The sequence below is a fragment of the Lepisosteus platostomus genome, chromosome 5, assembly GCF_059453375.1.
Source record: "Lepisosteus platostomus isolate fLepPlt1 chromosome 5, fLepPlt1.hap1, whole genome shotgun sequence".
In the NCBI taxonomy this organism is placed as follows: Eukaryota; Metazoa; Chordata; class Actinopteri; order Semionotiformes; family Lepisosteidae; genus Lepisosteus; species Lepisosteus platostomus.
In genome coordinates, this window is record NC_142615.1 from 16,806,453 (window position 1) to 16,825,494 (window position 19,042).

General features: G+C 43.7%; 4 non-coding genes and 1 pseudogene across 4 annotated transcripts; 1 reads left to right on the forward strand and 4 right to left on the reverse strand.

Annotated features, from left to right (window-relative positions):
* Positions 1-827: 827 nt before the first annotated feature.
* On the reverse strand, positions 828-899 carry trnaw-cca (transfer RNA tryptophan (anticodon CCA)). Its single transcript has one exon. It is a non-coding gene; the product is annotated as a tRNA-Trp (tRNA).
* A 5,313-nt stretch (positions 900-6,212) lies between these two features.
* Positions 6,213-6,294, reverse strand: trnal-uag (transfer RNA leucine (anticodon UAG)). The gene has a single exon. It is a non-coding gene; the product is annotated as a tRNA-Leu (tRNA).
* Positions 6,295-10,078: 3,784 nt separating this feature from the next.
* trnay-gua (transfer RNA tyrosine (anticodon GUA)) lies at positions 10,079-10,167 on the reverse strand. Its single transcript is given in 2 exon segments — positions 10,079-10,115; positions 10,131-10,167. It is a non-coding gene; the product is annotated as a tRNA-Tyr (tRNA).
* Positions 10,168-12,545: 2,378 nt separating this feature from the next.
* Positions 12,546-12,851, forward strand: LOC148664244 (histone H4-like; annotated as a pseudogene).
* Positions 12,852-13,157: 306 nt separating this feature from the next.
* Positions 13,158-13,213, reverse strand: LOC148664245 (U7 small nuclear RNA). Its single transcript, XR_015939032.1, has one exon. It is a non-coding gene; the product is annotated as a U7 small nuclear RNA (small nuclear RNA).
* Between the last annotated feature and the right edge of the window lie 5,829 nt (positions 13,214-19,042).

Here is a 19,042-nt window from a genome sequence, read left to right on the forward strand (position 1 = left end):
AATTATACGGTGTTGTGGAAGAAAACAGTCTTTCTTTGAATTCTCAGTCAATCGGAATTTCAGTGCGAAACATAAACCCCTTGTCTGATTTAAAGAGATTATATTTTAAAACTCATAAAAAATCAGAAAACACATGTTTCTCACTTTGAAATTTTAGACGGAGCGGTGCATGACTAGTAGCGGCGCTGAGCACACTTTGGGGGAATTCAGGTCATGTGAAATGCCAGCGGTTTAATAAACAACGCGTCTGATTCCGGATCATAAGATTGTAGGTTCGACCTATACCTGGTTCGTGTAAATTTTATTCAAGCTCCTCAGTAATAGATGTATATTATGTAATGAACCGCACCTGAAAGCAAACGTTGGGTCTGTTTCCTTTGTTTTCCAGCATGAAATAGCAAATCGTTACAAAAAGCACCTGCTAATGTCCAATAGCGGGTTTTGTTTTCAAATTACAGTTTCAGGCTTCAGACACTTTTTAATAAAACAAAAGTGTCCGGAAACTCATTAACATTCAGGTTTGCTTGAACCTGTATTAAAAAAAGTTATCTGAAACTTCCGGGATTCCATTATCTGATGTAGCTGTCTCTAGTTGGACGTGATGTTAAGCAGATGTGAACTGTGCCTTTTCTCTTAAAAAAAAAAAAAACAAAGTTCTTTTTTCCCCTCCACTCCAATGCTGGAGACTGTAAGCCTGTGTGAGCTCCACACTGCGTGTCCTGTACTGCTCTATTTTGTTTTGATTATCTATGTGGTGTACAGATAGAACTCAACTGCATGGGGTGAATTCCGTGTTCAGGACCAGCAGAACCTGAAAAAGTAACAGCTGACCTCGACATGATTTGAACACACAGCCTTCTGATCTGGAGTCAGGCGCGCTACCGTTGCGCCACGAAGTCACGGTTGTCAGAGCTGTTGAATTTCCCAAAGGAGACAAATCAGCTTCACAAAAAAAAAAATCTCCTGTGAAGAGCGCAGCTCTCCGAAGAGAGTCTCTTCATCCCAGACCACATTTTATTCTTCCTGCGCAGCTCTTGTGCAGGTGTTGTTCTCAATTACAGATCCAGGAACACTGATTTTTTTTCTATTTTTTTTTAATTAAGTACCCCATGGTGCAACGGTAGCACGTCTGACTCTAAATCCCCAAGTTCATTTTCAAAGTATATCGGAGTTAACTGATACTGATCAGGTTCTGCTGCTACTGAACCCGCAGTCTTCACCTTAAGGTTCAATTCCTCAAGCCTTTTGACCTTATATGTCCATCCCTTCTCGTCAAAACTCGTATTTTCACAGAGTACCCTTCAGAAATCGCAGTATAGAATGAAAAAACTCCAGTAGATCTCGGCCGCTGTTGGTGATTTTCCTTTAAAAATAAATGAATCTCTGGAAATTTTACGGAGTGTATCACTTTCACTGAGACCGAGAAGTGTTAAGCTGTACATGAGTCTTTGTGGTTCGGTTGTTAACCAAAAGGGTGGTGGTTTGAGCCCTCCCAGGGACACTATGAGCCTTTTAATGTACACACCCGTCTCACTTTATCTCCACGGCCGGTCTTGTACCGCAATCAAATACAGAGCCTGTAGGAGGCAGTAAGCTCGCATATATAGCTCACTGTGTATATAATGAAGAAGCAGAGGTTAGTTTCTCATCTGCGCGTTACAGAGCCTTACGCAACTCGTACTGTACCAACAGTTAGGGTTTGATCCCTGCACGGGCTATTAGTTGAAAAGCCATTGTAAATGACGTGTAAGAGATTTATAGATACTGTAGATCAGTAGTTCTCAAACTGTGGTACGCGTACCGGCAGTGGTACGTGGAGTGCCACCAGGTGGTACGCCAAATGACCCTGGAACTGTGTAGTGTGCACTGAAAAATCGGGACGGGTTTTCATATTTTGTATTTTAATACTTGTCGAATACGCAGGCTACATACTACGATACAGTGCGTGCTAATACTTCAGTGGACACAAGAGATACTCTGTAATTCTATACCACTCTATAGGAATGCGTGCTACGGATGCAAGTGACCAATTGTATTTAAAAAAAGCTATTGTATCTCCAGCAAATAGGGAGAAAGGAGAATTAGCGTGATTTTGGAACAATGCCAACATTGTAAACACAGGAATGCATAGAAATACGTGCTACGAACGCAGGCAATCTTGTGAGCACACGAAAGCGTGATAGAAAAATATTTAAGAACTGTTCGAATTTGAGAAAAATACACCGAGCGTCTCTGTGTTTCGCTCCCATGCGCATGAAATAAAAACTTTAAATAAATACGGAAATAAAAACGGAAACGCGGAAAAAGCTTGCGGATTGCTAAAGCAGGTAAGCTACACTATTTTTGAAGAACCTTATTTACAGTTGGCAAAAGAGCTGACACGTATTATGTGTGGAAAAAAAGCTGCTAAACAGCTCGACCTGCTGCCCCCCTCCCCCTGAAAGACACAGTCATTTATAGAATTATTGAAATGAAGGATTATATCAAAAGTACACTGATAGAGCGCGTTAAGATGAGCAGATGTTTTTCACTGCAATTAGATGAGTCTGTAGTCGATTTGGCCAATTTGCTCGTTTACGTTAGATTCGAGTTTGAGGGTATGTCTCATGAAGACTTTCTGTTCTGTAAACCGCTACCAACAGGAACTACAGGAGAGCACATATTTCAGCTTCTGAATGAATTTATCGAAGAGAATGACCTCGACTTGATAAAATGCATCTGAGTTTGTACCATTGTTCTCCAAGAAGGAAAGCTGTTTAACACTGACGTCACTCCTTTTTATTTAACCCAGATTGTGAAGACAACTCCACCCTATCAAAGGAAAATGTTGCACAAAAGTTGGAAAGCACACTCTGAATCCATCTGTACTGTATATTTGATTTCCGCGATCCGTTCAAGGCTGCTTGGTGCTTCGCAAGCAAGTCATGTTCAGGGAAGAAACTCAGCTTAGAGAACTACTGGTGCATTTTCACTCATTGAATTTGATCTTTGTACTCTCTTTACATTCTCAGCTATAATATTTCAAAATTACAGTTCGGATTTGTTGGAAAACTTCACAGGCATTATTAAGTTAGGACTGTACAATTGTATTTTAATATCTTGGTATATTTACCTTCATTTTAATATGGATGTAACCATAAATGTTGTACTTTTGTCGTACATTTTAACTGAGGACGCACGACGACTATTATACCTTGTGATACATGCAAGACATCTGTAAACGAAGATGTAATTAGTCAAATTGGCAATTAACAGAAAACCACAATTGTATAATATTATTTCTCTATGTCGATGATCAGTTGAAGGATTTGAAGAAACTATATATTATTCCTCGATATCGATGATCAGTTGAAGGATTTGAAGAAACAGCAGTGATAGCAGGTGATTTTGGTTTTGAACCCATCTTTACACCTCAATAATCCATTTGTCCAAAAGAAAAGACAGGCATGTTTTGAGTCTCATAATGATCATCTTCTCGATCCAAAGAAACATATAAATTTGATTCCTTCCGTAGTATTTTGGATTTTCTTACGAAGATCTCACGAAGTATTGCCAGGATCTATATTTAGCGTTCGGTAGCGATAACACTGCTGATATTGATTGAGTAGAAATCTATGATGTATTGACAACTTTATCTGAAGTGAGAAGTCCTAGAACACTGTCTATGAAGTGTTAGGATTCATACCAAGATATACTTTTTGTTTTCAACCCAAAATGCTGCTATTGCATTACACATTATATGAACATTACCAGTTTTGGTAGCTTCTCTGCATGATTTTTCAAAACTGAAACTAAATACAAAATTATTTAAGATCAACCATGACAAAAAAATTATAAATCAGGACTAATATTAATATCAACTGATGTTACTACAGAAAAAAAGATTTAACTGAAATATTAATAAGACTATGCAAGCCTAAAAAGTAGAACAATTCAATTTATATAACTTTTTTTTTTTAGAAATGGGCTCACACACCGGAAGACACTAACGTTTCTCTTCGTTAGAGTATGTGAATAACAGTTTAACCCAAAATATTTGGAGTCCAGAGGGAGGACTTGCTCGCTGAATGATCTCTCAAGAAATCCCTGGTGAGATTCAACAGGTGTTTTCTTCAACAGCCACTAAAAGTCTGATGACCTTCTCTGGATTTCCTGAATATGACGTAAAATTAGTTCAAATCATTTGGTAGTTAACACAACGAAATGCTTTGGAGGTACATTTAAAACAGCAGAGCAAGACTGTAGCACTTCGTGTGTGACTGAATTTAATTGTGTAAACCTGGCTCTCTATGAACACGAGCAAAGAGTTCTCACTCAACAGAAGATTGCGATGTGAGCACAATAATATAAGACATCTGGAAACGCCAGAGATTGAACTCAGGACTTCATACATGAAAAGCATGCACTCTACCACTGAGCTACATCCCCTATGGCACAGATGGTGGAACTGACTTAAAGATGTGCATATGTTTACTGACCACAATCCACCCTTCATGAATAATTGAAATGAATAATTTATTTTTATATCCAGTCACATGGGTGACGGTGGTTGATTCTTCAATGGGGGAGTGCGTTTTTCTACCTCCTTACTCGACTGTCTTTCAATTATGTTTTCTTTGAAACCTTTTTGCATCTTTTAAGTGCTTGCAATTAAATTACGCATAGAAAAACAGCAGTACAGTTGATGTTCATGGACTGATGCACACAACTCCAGTGATAAAGCCCTTTTGTAAATATTGTAGAAGAATGTTAAAGGGCGAAACAACGCTCCAACCACGTGAATGGTAACAAGAAGGATCGTGTTCTTATTTAATATGTGCTTTTGAATTGCCTAGTCAATACACACAGGCTTTAGAGATGGACAAATAATTGAGTGAATCAAATTAGTTTTTGTTGGTCGTCTGTGTCTTCATAACTTTGTAGGTGAGAGAGAGGATTGCGAAAATGTGCAGGTGCTTCTCAGAAGTGCGTTGGTGGTATAGGTTCCTTCAAATAACTGAGCCAGTGCATCCCAAATCTTTTCAAGATGATCTGTGATCTGGTAACACATCTCCTGAAACTAACATTCGAGGTAGGAAGTGTGCTCTTAAACAACAAAACACTCAAAAAGGAAGAAGCAGATCTCTGTACACAAGACGGTAGTGCGATATTAGAATTTCAGAGTTCTTGACGGATTCAGGCTCCTTCTCAGAGGTCCTTGCTCGCCAAATAACTTTGCATCTGAGGAAGAGCACCACGGAAAAAACCCAACTCAACAAGAGAGCGCGTTGGTTGCTCTTGCTCTTAATGCAAGAAGCTGTTTTTTTTTCCTCGCAATAATAATTATTAACCAGAAACAGCAGTACAGGTAGGTCACATTTGTGATTATGTCACTTCTCTGCTTCAGCAAGGTCAATAAAAGACTCTGAAAGTAGTAAAGCAAAACTGAACTCAAAATCATATTAGGAATTATGAGCGATATCTCCATACAGGTAATCCAATAAGAACGTTGAAATATTTGAATATCATCTCTCTGTAGATTGCGCTGCTTTTTACCCAGAGTAAAACTATTGGATTGAAGGAATGCTAACCGCTGGGTTAAAATGTATAGTTGTTATTTGGAGAAATCTGTAAACTCGTGATCGACAGTGCTGATTATTTTCCGGAGACGGAGCACTGATGACCTATCCGAGCTAATTGATAAAGCTCACCCAGTGGATACTCTAGCAGAACGTCAAAGAACATTCACCTTTGTATCCAAAGAAACCACAGGAACAACATCAGGAAGCACAATCAATTCCCCTTTTAAATCTTTCCTGTAAGGTATGCTATGTGAATTCATGAAGTTAATCCTCTGATCTCTTTTGATCACGAACAAAGTACTTCTGATGGAGCGCTATGTTCAAAGATTTAATAAGCTTTACCCCTGCCAACGATTCGGCGTGAAGAATTAAAAGTTTCACAGACAAAAGCAGCTCACCACCACAGCCAATATTGAATGTACTGTACTTGCCGGTACATTATCATGTGCACTGCCTCAAAAGTGATCTTGGCAGATGTTGTTCCCTACATAAAGCTGAACGTGCCAAAGAGAATTTCTGTTGAGAAAACAAAATATTTTTTCTGCCTTGATGTTAAGCCTGTCTTTTAGAAAGTTTATCTCTTAACACCTCCTGCAGCCTAACAAAAAGCACTTTTACTGATCGTATTGCAGGTCTTAAAACACTAACATTTGGCAGCGGTGGGATTCGAGCCCACGCCCCCAGAGAGACTGGAGCCTAAATCCAGCGCCTTAGACCGCTCGGCCACGCTACCTTCCTCCATGTCCATCTTCCTCACATTGCTGGCTTGGACTGGGGGGCTTCAGCTCTTGTCGTCGGATCTAATGATATCATGACATGTGGAAGTGACTGCACCTTCATCTTCCGAGATGCTTTAAATAGCACAAACGCTACTTTCACCGGCACAAACATAGCAATAACGAAGGAGGTGGGTTTCATCCTTTGTGCTGTTTGTAGGGGCGCAACTCTACGTCGATCTACTGACTTGAAGAGCAAAAATCAAAATCCTCTCCTACTACTATTGCTTTTTTCATAGTTTCTTCAAATCCTTCATTTGAACGTCGATTTTGAAGGATATTGATGATAATACCACATAAATTGTGGTTTTCTTGTGATCGCCAATTTTATTCAAATATCAGCCTTTTTTACGGTTCCTTGCATGTTTCACAAGGTATAATAGCCCCCCTCGCATCCTCAGCTAACATATTTTAAAATTACAATAGCTTATAAAGCATGCATGTTTACATTTATATTAAAATTAAAGTAAATATACAAGAATACATACAGTACTAACCCAATAATTCTTGTCAGGTTCTCCAACAAATCTGCGTTGTTATTTTAACATGTTTCAGCTGAGGGTGCAAAAGGAGTATAAATGAATTTTCCCGCCAGCCATTCAAAGACCAAATTCCATGAGTGAACATTATTTTCTCAGAAGTTGCCGGCATTGGACTTTGCCGGTGGTATTGAATTATGTCCAAACTGTTGTAGTAGTTCCTTCTTGAAATTCGACACGTGCAAAGCACTCGTAATATCATAGGCGTTAAAGTTCGCTGAGTCTATTCGAGTCATGGTGTGTATCCCTGCCTATCATTGGGAGACAGGTAGCTTTTTTACACTCAGATTCCAATCTTCAATGCTTTGTGTGAGAGCTTACATAACTTTCATTTTCTCACATTTTCTGACGACTGTTCCAAAGGGGCACCCTGTCAATTCCGAATACTTTTCAAAAATCTGCCTGCATGTTTGATTATTGTCATTTCATTTAAAAAAAGTTCAATATTGATCATAACTAAAGAAAATAATGATCATGAACAAAAAAGGGATAAAGATGCGAGTCGATCTTGAATCACAGCTGGGTGACACGGGCTTCTGTTCTGATATGGTTGTATGAGAAACAGGAGGAATCGCCAATCTCCTATAGAACATGAGTTTAATCAGGAGTGAGACATTTCGTATACTCGTGCATATGTCAACGCCTGACCTACATCGTAAAACTAACATTAAGTTGTCAGAGACATTCATTTATATACAAACAAGAGACAGACCAAGTAATAATTCTACATTAGTTCAGGTGGGTAAACCTGAACTAACTAACTAATAAACCTATTAATAATTCTACATTAACGTGTCCTACACTGATCAGACTAATTGACATGGTCTGATTCAGAGCCTGTGCAGTTCGTGCTAATTACAACAACGACAGTTCTGAACCCTCATCACCGAACTGAGCACAAGTTCAGCTGTTCTCCAGTTTTGTTACGCATGGTTTTTCATTGCAATTGAGTTCAGAGCTGGAGCTGATCTCCAGACAGTACAGTGTTTTGGGTAAGTTGTCGATGCAGGAGGCTGCAGACAACTTACCCAAAGTGTTTTCTATAGCTTTCAGGTGCAGTTCATTTATATAAAAGAATGTAAGTGGTATAAACTCAACAAGCCAGATGGCAGTCGAACCCATAATTTTCTGACACGAGGCCTAACGCGTTATTCATTACGCCACTGACCCTGCTATTATAGTGTTAAAAAAACGCGTTTTCTACGTCTGTTTAAAAATCACTAATAAAGACAAAGGGCTTGTGTGTTGCGCTAAAATTCTGCTTCATTTCGAATGCAAATAAAAACCGTTTTGTTCCGTGAAATCATACATTTGTCACATCCTTCATATTATACTTCTCTCTTGTATTAGTAAAGCATTTTGATTTAAACTGAACAATATATTTTAACGCAACAAGGGCGCATTAGGTCGGCCCCCCACCGTCGGGGGCTCGAACCCGGGACTCCCATGTCTCTCTGCAGCAACCCAGCCCGGTGAGCTGAAGAGAGATCTCCCCACAACCCACGGGCTGTGGTCCTGCTATCACAGGGAAGGGCAGTGACGTCACCTGCTCTGGTACACCGGCTCTTACACAGTGCCTGTCGGCCGTAAGCGTTACACTATGAAAGGTTTCATCTATACACTTACACATAATAAGTATACGAATAAATACTCGGAAGAAGCCGCAGCTCAGGTATTAGAGAGATTTAAAATCGGATCGGAGGATTTAGGGTCCAGACTGCAAACCAACAGCTGACACAGGTCTTTTATAGAACTGTTTTGATTTCCTCTACTTTGTCCCCGTGACGTCATTGTCCTGCTCGCAGCCGAGCCCGACACACGTCTGGTTTCTGTCGCTGGGCGCATACCCTGCGGTCCATGCGGGTCCTGATACCCCAGTACAATGACGGGGACGCTAAACTGTAAACAGGTGCCGTCCTTCGGCTGAGACGTAAAACCAAGGTCCTGACTCTCTGTGATCATTCAGGAGAATGGTGGTGGTGGCGGGGAGTCCCCATTACCTGTAAAGCGCATTGAGTGGAGTATCCAGAACAGCGCTATATAAGTGTAAGCAATAATGATTATTATTATTATGTAAAATGCAATAAAAAATAAAACAAAATATCAAACTTTGATTCAAAATAGATTAATATAAAACTGATAAAGCTAATGCTTTTTTCAGGGCTATATCTACTTTTTTTTTTTTTAAAAAGCGAAGTCTGTCGCGACTGAAAGTTAGAGAAGGTATACCAGCGGGTGCCTTCATATCGTGAGCGTCAGTCTCGCCCGTAGCTGCGAGAAGGTTAAAAGCGCACAAGTGATTTGTCTTTCGTCAAAGTAACTGCCGGAGCAGTAAGATGCAGAGCACAATCCAGCAGCTGTAGACGATGTTTGGGGAAGAGCTAATTCTGTTTTCAGCACAGGGAGTGAGAATGAGCTCAGTCCGGCTCCCAGCAGAATCCATCCTGGTTTGGTTACAGTGAGTCTGAGGCTCTTTGGATCGTAACGTAAAAAAAAACAATTGCTCACATCGTGTGACTTCCACGACAGGAAGGAAAGATATCACTTAAAAAAATCAGAACTGAAGATTTGGATCCGGGGCCTCATACTTATAAAATTATTAAAATAATAATTATCAAAATATCAGATTGTGTTTCTGCAAAATTTCGTGCACAGTACGCCATTTTTATCTAAAACAGTCACAACGAGGGCTTTACACGCAGTCTGGGGTATTTTCCCCTTTTATATTTTTGCCACTTTATATCGAACCTGTTATACTCCCAGAAGTGCACAGTAGCTTGTACTTAATAAAAATGTACAATTCACCGCTGGTATAAACAGATGTGTGCCGTGTTTGCCTTTGTAAGCATTTGTTTAAAAAATAAGTTCACAATACGATAAAAACACAGAAAGCACAAACTTTATAATACAACGATACAAAATCAATACCAAATCATTATGCCAATTAAGTAACTATCCTTTGAAAACAGAGAACACCTTTATATCTACAAAAAACTTGACATTTGTATGTATTTTTGAATTACAAAGCAGACGGTGTAGTCCCTTAATTCAAAGATCAGATCTTGGCAAAAAAAAGACAATCAGACGTGGGCTGAATTCGGAACAGGAGCCTTTGCTTAGTCGATTATTGAGCTTTTGATCAATGTCTGAATAAAACAGAGTCGCTTTTTTAACTCTTTGATTAAATTACATGAAAAGCACCTTCCTTCGAGCCGGAATCAAACCAGCGACCTAAGGATTCCCTGTTGACTCCACTACAGTCCTCCGCTCTACCAACTGAGCTATCGAAGAGATGCAGTAGCATTGCTCTCTGGCACATACTGCCCAATGAAGTAAAATGTGAAATGGGTGATTTACAGTGCCTTGCGAAAGTATTCGGCCCCCTTGAACTTTTCAACCTTTTGCCACATTTCAGGCTTCAAACATAAAGATATAAATTTTTTATTTTATGTGAAGAATCACCAACAAGTGGGACACAATTGTGAAGTGGAACGAAATCTATTGGATTTTTGAAACTTTTTTAACTCATAAAAAAATGAAAAGTGGGGCGTGCAAAATTATTCGGCCCCCTTGCGTTAATACTTTGTAGAGCCACCTTTTGCTGCGATTACAGCTGCAAGTCGCTTGGGGTATGTCTCTATCAGTTTTGCACATCGAGAGACTGAAATTCTTGCCCATTCTTCCTTGCAAAACAGCTCGAGCTCAGTGAGGTTGGATGGAGAGCGTTTGTGAACAGCAGTTTTCAGCTCTTTCCACAGATTCTCGATTGGATTCAGGTCTGGACTTTGACTTGGCCATTCAAACACCTGGATACGTTTATTTGTGAACCATTCCTTTGTAGATTTTGCTGTATGTTCTGGATCATTGTCTTGTTGGAAGATAAATCTCCGTCCCAGTTTCAGGTCTTTTGCAGACTCCAACAGGTTTTCATCCAGAATGGTCCTGTATTTGGCTGCATCCATCTTCCCCTCAATTTTAACCATCTTCCCTGTCCCTGCTGAAGAAAAGCAGGCCCAAACCATGATGCTGCCACCACCATGTTTGACAGTGGGGATGGTGTGTTGAGGGTGATGAGCTGTGTTGCTTTTACGCCAAACATATCGTTTTGCATTGTGGCCAAAAAGTTCGATTTTGGTTTCATCTGACCAGAGCACCTTCTTCCACATGTTTGGGGTGTCTCCCAGGTGGCTTGTGGCAAACTTTAGACGAGACTTTTTATGGATATCTTTGAGAAATGGCTTTCTTCTTGCCACTCTTCCATAAAGGCCAGATTTGTGCAGTGTAAGACTGATTGTTGTCCTATGGACAGACTCTCCCACCTCAGCTGTAGTTCTCTGCAGTTCATCCAGAGTGATCATGGGCCTCTTGGCTGCATCTCTGATCAGTCTTCTCCTTGTCTGAGCTGAAAGTTTAGAGGGACGGCCAGGTCTTGGTAGATTTGCAGTGGTCTGATACTCCTTCCATTTCAAGATGATCGCTTGCACAGTGCTCCTTGGGATGTTTGAAGCTTGGGAAATCTTTTTGTATCCAAATCTGGCTTTAAACTTCTCCACAACAGTATTACGGACCTGCCTGGTGTGTTCCTTGGTCTTCATGATGCTCTCTGCGCTTTCAACAGAACCTTGAGACTATCACAGAGCAGGTGCATTTATACAGAGACTTGATTACACACAGGTGGATTCTATTTATCACCATCAGTCATTTAGGACAACATTGGATCATTCAGAGATCCTCGCTGAACTTCTGGAGTGAGTTTGCTGCACTGAAAGTAAAGGGGCCGAATAATTTTGCACGCCCCACTTTTCATTTTTTTATTAGTTAAAAAAGTTTCAAAAATCCAATAGATTTCGTTCCACTTCACAATTGTGTCCCACTTGTTGGTGATTCTTCACATAAAATAAAAAATTTATATCTTTATGTTTGAAGCCTGAAATGTGGCAAAAGGTTGAAAAGTTCAAGGGGGCCGAATACTTTCGCAAGGCACTGTAAATCCCACTTCGACATCAAGTTTCCAACTCGTTTCCTTAGTCTCATTTACCTTGAATTTAAGCCACGAACCAGGATTCTACTGTATAAACTTCCAGGGATATTACAAAATGTTTGATGGGGCATCAATCATTCCAGGCGGAAATTGATTCCTTTTTTTTCTCGAGGGATCATATTAAACATTTCATTAGTATCGAGAGGAGGATCACCAGTAGACACAAAACAAACAGTTTCTTTCTGTCTTTATTAGAAAGTAGCGTTTGTGCTACATAATATTTTCGTGGAAATAAAGAAGTTGTAAATTTTAAAAATTTATATTTGAATCGAAATGTGGTTTTGAGTTAAATATTAGCGTGTTCATGTAATTAGTTTGTGTTTGTCATTACTATATATATTGCCATGTTACTAGAATTTGTAACTGAAGTTTACTAGTTGTGTTTTTTATGATGATTAGACATTTGAATACAATATTGTATATAATGTATAATTTGAACTACATATTGTTCAGGTGTGAATAATTGTATATTTTAAGAATACATTTCTAAAACAAATCATTGGCTTTATTTACTAGTTTCTACACCTATAAAAATCTTTCTTTGATGTATAATAGACATCAAAGAAAGATGTCTATTATACATCAAAGATGAGCAGTGTGTGTCGTGTTCACAGCTGATAACTAGAAGATGTCTGGAAGAGGCAAAGGCGGAAAGGGACTCGGGAAAGGAGGTGCTAAGCGTCACCGTAAAGTTCTCTGCGACAACATCCAGGGAATCACCAAGCCCGCAATCCGCAGCCTGGCTCGCCATTAGGGAGTGAAGCGGATCTCCAGGCTGAACTACGAGGAGACCCGCGGGGTGCTGAAGGTGTTCCTGGAGAACGTCACCTACACAGAGCATGCCAAGCACGCCAAGAGGAAGACCGTCACTGCCATGGACGTGGTGTACGCGCTGAAGCGCCAGGGCCGCACCCTGTACAGCTTCGGAGGCTAAACAGGAGCGGAGCTTCACTACCGGACCCCGACGTATAAACCCAAGTGACACAGTGACATTTGTCACTGCTGAGGTTGCTTTATGGGTCTATTTTCTATACTGTGCTGATCAATTGGAAATCAAATGGCAAAAAAGACCCGTTCCCGCACCTAAGGTCAAATATTAGGAATCAAAACTGCTTGAGTGTATGGAAGCACACAGCTTTATCAAGATTTCCAAGTGCAAGATCTTTTTATTCATAAAAGACCCTATTTATGTTGTATGAGAAATATTAATATTAATACAGAATCCTTTTTCACCAAATAAATGGGGTTCCTGACTTCAGAAAGCCTTCTAGACAAATACTAAAAGAGCAAAAATTCAATTTGGTAAATGAAATGAAAACACCCTACCAAACCTTGAGTACAGGCCATTCAGGATGATAATACAAAACCATTTATAATTCAACAAATAAAACCTGTCAACTGGTAATCACCACTTATCATAAAAAAATAAGTAGCAATACACAGTAGGGGACTCTTGGGTGCAAGTTAAATCCATGCAAGAAGGGGTTTAGTGTTATATTTCCAAATCAGATATGCAAATGAGAGATCTGGCCCAGCCAATCTCAAAGCTCCCATGGTATGGAATGGAGCTGCTCCCCTCTTCTAGTTATTCACACTGGAGTTAGGTTACATATTAGCACATTTCATCTAACAGTTGCTCCAGAAACAAAAACGTAAACAAATGATCTGGAATGTGACCACACCTATGAGAATGTAGTTCAACAGATAACTTGTAAACCTTGTCATAATATGTTTTTTGTTCTACAAAATATACTTTATTCTGCAAAAAAAACATCTCAAAAGGAACATCTCACACATATTAACACTCCATGTAATAAAAAACAACGGCGGAACGGAGATTGATTGTCCGTTATCAATCTTTGCGAGTGGGGGCGGATTTGCGCAATTAAGAGAGTCCCTCCAAATCTACCACTTGCTATTGTCCTTTAATCTCTGTATAGGGCCCAAAGTCCATTCCAGCGCTCCCTCGCCGTGGGGAAACCCCATTTGGCGACGTGGTGCTTCGTCCTCCTCCTGAGGTCCGCCAGGATCCTCTTCTCCAGCTCCCTCGCCCCCCACTTTATGTTGTGCCGGATGAGAGTGTTCCTCACCTTCCACAGTCCTTGTTTTGTGAGGGACAGTAGCAGCCCCCACAGGTCCTGTGTCCCCTTGTCCAGTCTGGTGGGTGCCAGCCCCCAGCAGAATGTACTGGTAACTGAGCACTGCATCCTTTCCCAGGAGTTGCATAATGTTGTCCATTCTGCCCCACACCACCTTGGCGAAGAGGCAGCTCCAGAACACGTGCTCCTGAGTCTCCTCGACAAAACACGTGTCCCGGGGGCAATGCGGATTCCTGGTTAGCGAGTGTCTGTAGAGGACCTCTCTGGTAGCCAGTCTCTTGTGCACAGCCATCCAGTTGAGGTCCTTCAGTTGGTTGTCAAGTTCTTTGGGCTGTGTCCTTTCCCAGACTTGTCTGGGAACCTGCAGCCTTTCGTCAGCGACCAAATGCCCCCTCACCTCTTTGTACAGGGCTCTGTGGTTGGCCTCCTGCTCCACTTGACAGCGTGGGTGTAGAACTTCGGTCGCCTCTCTGCCTTGGGCCCAGTGTTTGACCACTGGACCAAGTGCCTCATCGGGACGGAGAGCCACAGCCTGACAAAGTACTGGTACTTGTGGCCAATGGGCTCCTGCAGCGCCCGACAGAGGTTGCAGTAGAAGATGCAGTCGAGTTTCAGGGGGAAATGTGGGACATCTCGAACCCCTTCCTCGACCGGCTGACACATCCGGTTTTCGAGTGATGTACTCGTACTTGCCGCCCCAGACGAGGCCGAAGATAATCCCTTGCAGCGCTCGTCTGAGTCTGGCCGGCAGCGGGTACACCACCGCCAGGTAAACCAAAGCCGGCAGGATGTCTGCTTTCAACACCATCACTTTCCCTGTGTAGGACAGCGACCGCGTTTTCCACAGACCCAGCTTCGCATTCACCTTGGCGATCCTCTTGGTCCAGTTGTTGGTCTCGTTGTCTTGGCTCTGGAAGGAAACCCCCAGTATTTTGAGGGGCTCCGTGCAGAGCTTGAGACCCTCCGGCGCTGTCGTCCTGTGCTTCCAGGGCCCGAAGAACTTCAGTTTTCTCTTTTGGCGGTTGAGTTTCGACCCCGAGGCTCTGGAGTATTGCTCCATGACCTGCAGGGCCCTCCTCAACCCCCTGTCCGACCTCAGGAACAGCGTTGTGTCGTCGGCATACTGGGAGATCTTCAGGGTTTCCCCCGCGCCTCCCAATATCTCCAGGCCGTGACAGGGTCCCGTCTCACCGTTTCTGCTAAGGGCTCTTGAAGAGGAGATGATGCCCTCCCTCATGGTGTCTCCGAGTTTCCCCCGGCGGAAGATCCACTTCCACCAGATCTGCCGCCAGGGTGTCCCAGAAGCAGGTGTAGAATTCCTTGGGGAGTCCGTCCGGCCCTGGCACCTTGCCATTCTCCATGGACAAGAGCGCCGCCTTCAGCTCCTCGGCCGCGATCGGACCCTCCAAGTCCTCCCTCACCTCCTCCGGTACTCGTGCCTTCAGCTCTTCCAGAAAAGCATCGCCTGCCTCCACCTCCGTCTGCTTTTCTGAAAAGAGCTCTGTGTAGAAAGCGGTGGCCGCTTCTACCTTGTCGCTCTCGTCCAGCACTTCCTCTCCATCTCCCCGTCTCAGGCCGTGGATCACCCTCTTTTTCTGAGCTCCTCGGACCTGATTGAGTTTGCGGAGCCTCTCCTTCAGGTCCCGTGCCCGGGCTGAATTGAAGGCTCCTCCCCCGTTAGCCGAGCTGTACTCCTCCTCTAGTTGTCTCTGGAGTCGTGCAGCTTCCTTCCTCTCCCTGGCCGCCTTCCATCTACAGTACGTCTGCGCCAGGGTTCGGGTCCTGTCTTTCACCGACTCCCACCATTCCACCATGGAGCTGTAGCCGTCTCTCAGATCGACCCAGCTCGCGTAGTCTTTACGGAACAGTGCCTTGAAGTCGTCTTCCTCCAGTATCTCCCGGTTCAGCTTCCAGTACCCACGACCGAATGCCGGCAGGTTGGTGTTAGCCACCACCGTCAAGCGCTCGTGGCTGGAATACCACTCCGGGGACACCGTCGCCGACTCCAGGGAGCAGGTCGTGTGCAGAAAGATGTAGTCCAGGCGGCTGCACACTCCCCGGGAGTTTTTCCATGTCGTTCCGGCGTCGTTAGGGCGGCACCGTCTGAAACCGTCTACCAGGGAGAACTGCTTGAGTAGCGACTCCAGCTCTGCCGAGCTAGCGTCGCTCCCCTTCTCCCGGTCGACGTTGAAGTCCCCGCCAAGCACCACCTGTCTGTTGGTGGTGCAGCAGCTGGCCAGGTCAGCAAACACTTCCTTCCGGATAGAGGGTTCCGTCGGAGCATAGACGTTAATTGCTCTCAACTTCTGCCCCCTCCAGTCGATGTCTGCGACCAGGATCCGGCCCTGCACCACCGAGAAGGAGGAAACCAGCGTCATCTCTGGGTTTCTGAGGAGGATTCTCACTCCGGAAGAGTGGACCCCTCCTACGCTCCAGCATGATTCTCCCTTCGTCCATTCCCTGGTGAATGTCAGCTTGTCGCTTTCATCCTTCAGGTGGACCTCCTGTAAGAAACAAACTGAGAAAGACTTTGAGACCAGATCATGAAAGACTCCCCATCTTTTCACCGGGTCTCTTAGCCCTCTCACATTAGTTGTTAGAAAGGTAAGTTTCACAATCATGATTAAACAAGTGAAAGTTGAACCTCCTCTCTTTGTGCTTACAGTGGAAAACTTGGGAGTCTACATCTGGGCACTGTTTAGCCTAGATGTAACTCCTCTCATTCGGGTCCTGGGGGGAATATGCTGGGCTCCCTCCAGGTCTCGCTGGGGACTGAAAGGTAAACATGCTGGACAGGTCCAGCCCTACCATCAGTCCCAGCTCCAGGGCGGCTTCAAAGTAATCTTGTCTTCCTCGAGGATACTCTCCGCCACCGCTTCGGGAAGGCTTTTTTCTTCCCTTTCTCCAGGAGTTTCGGGGACCTCCAGTTGCTCCTGGGCCTTGGGGGAGGGGGGCTCCACTTCCTGGGCTGCCTCTTCCTGTTGTTCCTGGGCCTCAGGGGAGGGGGTTCCGACTTCCTGGGCTGCCTCTTCCTGTTGTCCCTGGGCCTCGGGGGAGGGGGTAACCTCTTCCTGGGCTGCCTCCTCCTGTTGTCCGTGGGACTCGGGGGAGGGGGGTTCCGTTTCCTGGGCTGTCACTTCCTGTCATCTTTGGGCCTCGGGGGGGGGGTTTCCATTTCCTGGGCTGCCTCCTCTGGTTGTTCCTGGGCCTCGGGGGAAGAAAGTTCCGTTTCCTCTAGGACGAGGAAACGGTTCTCCCTTACCACTGTAGGAAAACCGGCTCAGGGACGCCAAATATGTAAGAAAACCGGCTCAGGGACGCCAAATATGTAATCATAGTGGCTCTCTGAAGGCACCAGTTCTGTAGGGTTTGGGCATTTACTGAGACAATTATTAATTGTAGCAGTAAATCACAAAGTTGATTCTTTTGATGGCTTTAGAATCCAACCATGCGACATAACTCAAACAAAGCACACACACAGGTACTAATACACGAGGATACATTTATTAATACATAAAATATGCATGTAAACCTAACAGATCTTATCGAGAGGGTTATCAGAATACAAAAGATATATATTCAGTCAGTTACGAAGTGTTACACATATCAAGAGGACATACATTCAGTATATCATTCATTAAGACCGTTTCGTAAAGTGAACTTGGTTACAACTTCTACATTAGATACTCAAAACAAGAACATAACTCTTAGGAATTAAAATGATATCAACTGGTTGGGATTACAATTGAATTCTCGAGCAGTAATGCAGTGAAGTTGAATACTCATCCAATCTCTGGGGATTCAGATCTCCTGCGGGCACAAAGAAACAGTTGCAGGCTGTTGCTGTCCAATCTGCGCTCTCTGGCTCGGTGCCAGGCTGTGCTGTGCGGCTTGCGACGGAGCGCTGCTGATGCCCGCTGGCCGGCTAGTTAGTGTTTGCTTTAACTCGCAAAGTTTGTGCACAGGAGAAAAGATCACTGTGGGTCCCAGCAAGTCAGGAAGAGGACCGGTTCGTTCCTGATGAAGAGCTAGTTCTGAATAGTGATTCAGCTGTCCACAGTTCCGACCTGTTCACGAGGCCTGCTGCTGGTTACTCTCTGGCAACCTCCACTCTAGACTCTTAGAACAAAGGAAGGTTCTGGCACTCGGACACACTGGCCGTTCCGTGGTTGTCCGGGCTGAGTCTCAGGATGGTCAGGAGGCGCTCTGCGAGAATGTCCTGCCCTTGGGAGCCTTCTGCTCCTGGGCCGTCCTGCCCTGGAATTCTCCTTTGAATTCCCTTTAGAACAGTCCACAGAATCCTCTCCAGAATCTTACTGAATCTTACTGAATCTTACTGAATCTCGTGTTGCCTGTTTTTACCTGGAGGAACTTCAGCTCATTGATTGGCTGAAAGTTCCATGGGCATCAGAGTCCCACGTGGGTTACTCGGCCCTACCAGTCCCTGATTGGTTGATCAAGGTGAGATATGAGTCACTTACTCCTGACACTTAGGAATGCAGTCCAGATGTCCAACTGGCACTCCCTAGACAGATAGGCGCCAATGGGTGACCATTGATCATGATAGCCAGGCTTAGCTAAGTGCATCCCCCTTTGGGAGCTGTCCTTATCAAAAGAAAACATCTTAAATCAGCCTGCATGAATAGTTTCTCTGTGGCTGCACCACAGAGATGAACAGAGAAATGGGGCCTCATTTGGGAAGCTCAGAAACACTTAATTCTGCCTTATTATTAAGCCTCGCCGCTACACCACTCTTTTCTTTTGTCCTTCCGAAGGTGGATCCTCTTTCCCTTCTTGCTGGGAGTTATCCAGGGCCCTTCCTCCGGTCAGCCATTTTGTCCGTCGTCCTGGCGGCCATCTTGAGGCACTGGTGCAGCTGGGGTGTGGCCTCGGCAGTTTCGGTTCTCTGCGGGGGAGGTGCGGGTTCTTTGTTCTCACCTCTCTCCCTTTGTCTTGAGACCGGTTTCTGCTGGTCGGCTTCTACCACCTGCGCAAACGAAGGTTTGCTTACCTTGCATTAGTGAAG